The sequence below is a fragment of the Stenella coeruleoalba genome (genome assembly GCF_951394435.1).
Source record: "Stenella coeruleoalba genome assembly, chromosome: 15".
In the NCBI taxonomy this organism is placed as follows: domain Eukaryota; kingdom Metazoa; phylum Chordata; class Mammalia; order Artiodactyla; family Delphinidae; genus Stenella; species Stenella coeruleoalba.
This window is the reverse complement of record NC_137161.1, coordinates 63,326,521-63,334,088: the sequence shown is the minus strand read 5'-3', so window position 1 is coordinate 63,334,088 and position 7,568 is coordinate 63,326,521.

The window sequence follows — 7,568 nt, the reverse complement described above, 5'->3', positions numbered from 1 at the left end:
ACCGTTCCCGTCCCCTAACCCTAACCCTAGCCCGAACCCTAACCCTAACCCTTTCCCGAAGCCTGACCCTCACCCGTGCCCTAATCCTAACCCGTACGCTAACACTAACCCGCGCCCTCACACGCACGCTCCCCCTAAAGCGTTGCCGTACCCTCACCTGGACCCTAAACCGTCCCCGTCCCCTAACCGTAACCATAGCCCGAACCCTAACCCTAACCCTTCCCCGAACCCTGAGCCTCACCCGTCCCCTAATCCTAACCCGTACGCTAACACTAACCCGAGCCCTCACACGCACGCTCCCCCTAAGGCGTTGCCGTACCCTCACCTGGACCCTAAACCGTCCCCGTCCCCTAAACCTAACCCTAGCCCGAACCCTAACCCTAACCCTTCCCCGAAGCCTGACCCTCACCCGTCCCCTAATCCTAACCCGTACGCTAACACTAACCCGCGCCCTCACACGCACGCTCCCCCTAAAGCGTTGCTGTACCCTCACCTGGACCCTAAACCGTCCCCGTCCCCTAACCCTAACCCTAGCCCGAACCCTAACCCTAACCCTTCCCCGAAGCCTGACCCTCACCCGTCCCCTAATCCTAACCCGTACGCTAACACTAACCCGCGCCCTCACACGCACGCTCCCCCTAAAGCGTTGCCGTACCCTCACCTGGACCCTAAACCGAACCCGTCCCCTAACCCTAACCCTAGCCCGAACCCTAACCCTAACCCTTCCCCGAAGCCTGACCCTCACCCGTCCCCGAATCCTAACCCGTACGCTAACACTAACCCACGCCCTCACACGCATGCTCCCCCTAAAGCGTTGCCGTACCCTCACCTGGACCCTAAACCGTCCCCGTCCCCTAACCCTAACCCTAGCCCGAACCCTAACCCTAACCCTTCCCCGAAGCCTGACCCTCACCCGTGCCCTAATCCTAACCCGTACGCTAACACTAACCCGCGCCCTCACACGCACGCTCCCCCTAAAGCGTTGCCGTACCCTCACCTGGACCCTAAACCGTCCCCGTCCCCTAACCCTAACCCTAGCCCGAACCCTAACCCTAACCCTTCCCCGAAGCCTGACCCTCACCCGTCCCCTAATCCTAACCCGTACGCTAACAGTAACCCGCGCCCTCACACGCACGCTCCCCCTAAAGCGTTGCCGTACCCTCACCTGGACCCTAAACCGTCCCCGTCCCCTAACCCTAACCCTAGCCCGAACCCTAACCCTAACCCTTCCCCGAAGCCTGACCCTCACCCGTCCCCTAATCCTAACCCGTACGCTAACACTAACCCGCGCCCTCACACGCACGCTCCCCCTAAAGCATTGCCGTACCCTCACCTGGACCCTAAACCGTCCCCGTCCCCTAACCCTAACCCTAGCCCGAACCCTAACCCTAACCCTTCCCCGAAGCCTGACCCTCACCCGTCCCCTAATCCTAACCCGTACGCTAACACTAACCCGCGCCCTCACACGCATGCTCCCTCTAAAGCGTTGCCGTACCCTCACCTGGACCCTAAACCGTCCCCGTCCCCTAACCCTAACCCTAGCCCGAACCCTAACCCTAACCCTTCCCCGAAGCCTGACCCTCACCCGTGCCCTAATCCTAACCCGTACGCTAACACTAACCCGTGCCCTCACACACACGCTCCCCCTAAAGCGTTGCCATACCCTCACCTGGACCCTAAACCGTCCCCGTCCCCTAACCCTAACCCTAGCCCGAACGCTAGCCCTAACCCTTCCCCGAACCCTGACCCTCACCCGTGCCCTAATCCTAACCTGTACGCTAACACTAACCCGCGCCCTCACACGCACGCTCCCCCTAAAGCGTTGCCGTACCCTCACCTGGACCCTAAACAGTCCCCGTCCCCTAACCCTAACCCTAGCCCGAACCCTAACCCTAACCTGTCCCCGAAGCCTGACCCTCACCCGTCCCCTAATCCTAACCCGTACGCTAACACTAACCCGCGCCCTCACACGCACGCTCCCCCTAAAGCGTTGCCGTACCCTCACCTGGACCCTAAACCGTCCCCGTCCCCTAACCCTAACCCTAGCCCGAACCCTAACCCTAACCCTTACCCGAAGCCTGACCCTCACCCGTCCCCTAATCCTAACCCGTACGCTAACACTAACCCGCGCCCTCTCACGCACGCTCCCCCTAAAGCGTTGCCGTACCCTCACCTGGACCCTAAACCGTCCCCGTCCCCTAACCCTAACCCTAGCCCGAACCCTAACCCTAACCCTTCCCCGAAGCCTGACCCTCACCCGTGCCCTAATCCTAACCCGTACGCTAACACTAACCCGCGCCCTCACACGCACGCTCCCCCTAAAGCGTTGCCGTACCCTCACCTGGACCCTAAACCGTCCCCGTCCCCTAACCCTAACCCTAGCCCGAACCCTAACCCTAACCCTTCCCCGAAGCCTGACCCTCACCCGTCCCCTAATCCTAACCCGTACGCTAACAGTAACCCGCGCCCTCACACGCACGCTCCCCCTAAAGCGTTGCCGTACCCTCACCTGGACCCTAAACCGTCCCCGTCCCCTAACCCTAACCCTAGCCCGAACCCTAACCCTAACCCTTCCCCGAAGCCTGACCCTCACCCGTCCCCTAATCCTAACCCGTACGCTAACACTAACCCGCGCCCTCACACGCACGCTCCCCCTAAAGCGTTGCCGTACCCTCACCTGGACCCTAAACCGTCCCCGTCCCCTAACCCTAACCCTAGCCCGAACCCTAACCCTAACCCTTCCCCGAAGCCTGACCCTCACCCGTACCCTAATCCTAACCCGTACGCTAACACTAACCCGCGCCCTCACACGCATGCTCCCCCTAAAGCGTTGCCGTACCCTCACCTGGACCCTAAACCGTCCCCGTCCCCTAACCCTAACCCTAGCCCGAACCCTAACCCTAACCCTTCCCCGAAGCCTGACCCTCACCCGTGCCCTAATCCTAACCCGTACGCTAACACTAACCCGTGCCCTCACACGCACGCTCCCCCTAAAGCGTTGCCATACCCTCACCTGGACCCTAAACCGTCCCCGTCCCCTAACCCTAACCCTAGCCCGAACGCTAGCCCTAACCCTTCCCCGAACCCTGACCCTCACCCGTGCCCTAATCCTAACCTGTACGCTAACACTAACCCGCGCCCTCACACGCACGCTCCCCCTAAAGCGTTGCCGTACCCTCACCTGGACCCTAAACAGTCCCCGTCCCCTAACCCTAACCCTAGCCCGAACCCTAACCCTAACCTGTCCCCGAAGCCTGACCCTCACCCGTCCCCTAATCCTAACCCGTACGCTAACACTAACCCGCGCCCTCACACGCACGCTCCCCCTAAAGCGTTGCCGTACCCTCACCTGGACCCTAAACCGTCCCCGTCCCCTAACCCTAACCCTAGCCCGAACCCTAACCTTAACCCTTCCCCGAAGCCTGACCCTCACCCGTGCCCTAATCCTAACCCGTACGCTAACACTAACCCGCGCCCTCACACGCACGCTCCCCTTAAAGCGTTGCCACACCCTCACCTGGATCCTAAACCGTCCCCGTCCCCTAACGCTAACCCTAGCCCGAACCCTAACCCTAACACTTCCCCGAAGCCTGACCCTCACCCGTCCCCTAATCCTAACCCGTACGCTAACACTAACCCGCGCTCTCACACGCACGCTCCCCCTAAAGCGTTGCCGTACCCTCAACTGGACCCTAAACCGTCCCCGTCCCCTAACCCTAACCCTAGCCCGAACCCTAACCCTAACCCTTCCCCGAAGCCTGACCCTCACCCGTCCCCTAATCCTAACCCGTACGCTAACACTAACCCGCGCCCTCACACGCACGCTCCCCCTAAAGCATTGCCGTACCCTCACCTGGACCCTAAACCGTCCCCGTCCCCTAACCCTAACCCTAGCCCGAACCCTAACCCTAACCTTTCCCCGAAGCCTGAGCGTCACCCGTGCCCTAATCCTAACCCGTACGCTAACACTAACCCGCGCCCTCACACGCACGCTCCCCCTAAAGCGTTGCCGTACCCTCACCTGGACCCTAAACCGTTCCCGTCCCCTAACCCTAACCCTAGACCGAACCCTAACCCTAACCCTTCCCCGAAGCCTGACCCTCACCCGTGCCCTAATCCTAACCCGTACGCTAACACTAACCCGCGCCCTCACACGCACGCTCCCCCTAAAGCGTTGCCGTACCCTCACCTGGACCCTAAACCGTCCCCGTCCCCTAACAGTAACCATAGCCCGAACCCTAACCCTAACCCTTCCCCGAACCCTGAGCCTCACCCGTCCCCTAATCCTAACCCGTACGCTAACACTAACCCGAGCCCTCACACGCACGCTCCCCCTAAGGCGTTGCCGTACCCTCACCTGGACCCTAAACCGTCCCCGTCCCCTAAACCTAACCCTAGCCCGAACCCTAACCCTAACCCTTCCCCGAAGCCTGACCCTCACCCGTCCCCTAATCCTAACCCGTACGCTAACACTAACCCGCGCCCTCACACGCACGCTCCCCCTAAAGCGTTGCTGTACCCTCACCTGGACCCTAAACCGTCCCCGTCCCCTAACCCTAACCCTAGCCCGAACCCTAACCCTAACCCTTCCCCGAAGCCTGACCCTCACCCGTCCCCTAATCCTAACCCGTACGCTAACACTAACCCGCGCCCTCACACGCACGCTCCCCCTAAAGCGTTGCCATACCCTCACCTGGACCCTAAACCGAACCCGTCCCCTAACCCTAACCCTAGCCCGAACCCTAACCCTAACCCTTCCCCGAAGCCTGACCCTCACCCGTCCCCTAATCCTAACCCGTACGCTAACACTAACCCGCGCCCTCACACGCACGCTCCCCCTAAAGCGTTGCCGTACCCTCACCTGGACCCTAAACCGTCCCCGTCCCCTAACCCTAACCCTAGCCCGAACCCTAACCCTAACCCTTGCCCGAAGACTGACCCTCACCCGTCCCCTAATCCTAACCCGTACGCTAACACTAACGCGCGCCCTCACACGCACGCTCCCCCTAAAGCGTTGCCGTACCCTCACCTGGACCCTAAACCGTCCCCGTCCCCTAACCCTAACCCTAGCCCGAACCCTAACCCTAAACCTTCCCCGAAGCCTGACCCTCACCCGTCCCCTAATCCTAACCCGTACGCTAACACTAACCCGCGCCCTCACACGCACGCTCCCCCTAAAGCGTTGCCGTACCCTCACCTGGACCCTAAACCGTCCCCGTCCCCTAACCCTAACCCTAGCCCGAACCATAGCCCTAACCCTTCCCCGAAGCCTGACCCTCACCCGTCCGCTAATCCTAACCCGTACGCTAACACTAACCCACGCCCTCACACGCACGCTCCCCCTAAAGCGTTGCCGTACCCTCACCTGGACCCTAAACCGTCCCCGTCCCCTAACCCTAACCCTAGCCCGAACCCTAACCCTAACCCTTCCCCGAAGCCTGACCCTCACCCGTCCCCTAATCCTAACCCGTACGCTAACACTAACCCACGCCCTCACACGCACGCTCCCCCTAAAGCGTTGCCGTACCCTCACCTGGACCCTAAACCGTCCCCGTCCCCTAACGCTAACCCTAGCCCGAACCCTAACCCTAACCCTTCCCCGAAGCCTGACCCTCACCCGTCCACTAATCCTAAACCGTACGCTAACACTAACCCGCGCCCTCACATGCACGCTCCCCCTAAAGCGTTGCCGTACCCTCACCTGGACCCTAAACCGTCCCCGTCCCCTAACCCTAACCCTAGCCTGAACCCTAACCCTAACCCTTCCCCGAAGCCTGACCCTCACCCGTCCCCTAATCCTAACCCGTACGCTAACACTAACCCGCGCCCTCACACGCACGCTCCCCCTAAAGCGTTGCCGTACCCTCACCTGGACCCTAAACCGTCCCCGTCCCCTAACCCTAACCCTAGCCCGAACCCTAACCCTAACCCTTCCCCGAAGCCTGACCCTCACCCGTCCCCTAATCCTAACCCGTACGCTAACACTAACCCGCGCCCTCACACGCACGCTCCCCCTAAAGCGTTGCCGTACCCTCACCTGGACCCTAAACCGTCCCCGTCCCCTAACCCTAACCCTAGACTGAACCCTAACCCTAACCCTTCCCCGAAGCCTGACCCTCACCCGTGCCCTAATCCTAACCCGTACGCTAACACTAACCCGCGCCCTCACACGCACGCTCCCCCTAAAGCGTTGCCGTACCCTCACCTGGACCCTAAACCGTTCCCGTCCCCTAACCCTAACATTAGCCCGAACCCTAACCCTAACCCTTCCCCGAAGCCTGACCCTCACCCGTCCCCTAATCCTAACCCGTACGCTAACAGTAACCCACGCCCTCACACGCACGCTCCCCCTAATGCGTTGCCGTACCCTCACCTGGACCCTAAACCGTCCCCGTCCCCTAACCCTAACCCTAGCCCGAACCCTAACCCTAACCCTTCCCCGAAGCCTGACCCTCACCCGTCCCCTAATCCTAACCCGTACGCTAACACTAACCCGCGCCCTCACACGCACGCTCCCCCTAAAGCGTTGCCGTACCCTCACCTGGACCCTAAACCGTCCCCGTCCCCTAACCCTAACCCTAGCCCGAACCCTAACCCTAACCCTTCCCCGAAGCCTGACCCTCACCCGTCCCCTAATCCTAACCCGTACGCTAACACTAACCCACGCCCTCACACGCATGCTCCCCCTAAAGCGTTGCCGTACCCTCACCTGGACCCTAAACCGTCCCCGTCCCCTAACCCTAACCCTAGCCCGAACCCTAACCCTAACCCTTCCCCGAAGCCTGACCCTCACCCGTGCCCTAATCCTAACCCGTACGCTAACACTAACCCGCGCCCTCACACGCACGCTCCCCCTAAAGCGTTGCCGTACCCACACCTGGACCCTAAACCGTCCCCGTCCCCTAACCCTAACCCTAGCCCGAACCCTAACCCTAACCCTTCCCCGAAGCCTGACCCTCACCCGTCCCCTAATCCTAACCCGTACGCTAACAGTAACCCGCGCCCTCACACGCACGCTCCCCCTAAAGCGTTGCCGTACCCTCACCTGGACCCTAAACCGTCCCCGTCCCCTAACCCTAACCCTAGCCCGAACCCTAACCCTAACCCTTCCCCGAAGCCTGACACTCACCCGTCCCCTAATCCTAACCCGTACGCTAACACTAACCCGTGCCCTCACACGCACGCTCCCCCTAAAGCGTTGCCGTACCTTCACCTGGACCCTAAACCGTCCCCGTCCCCTAACCCTAACCCTAGCCCGAACCCTAACCCTAACCCTTCCCCGAAGCCTGACCCTCACCCGTCCCCTAATCCTAACCCGTACGCTAACACTAACCCGCGCCCTCACACGCACGCTCCCCCTAAAGCGTTGCCGTACCCTCACCTGGACCCTAAACCGTCCCCGTCCCCTAACCCTAACCCTAGCCCGAACCCTAACCCTAACCCTTCCCCGAAGCCTGACCCTCACCCGTGCCCTAATCCTAACCCGTACGCTAACACTAACCCGTGCCCTCACACGCACGCTCCCCCTAAAGCGTTGCCGTACCCTCACCTGGACCCTAAACCGTCCC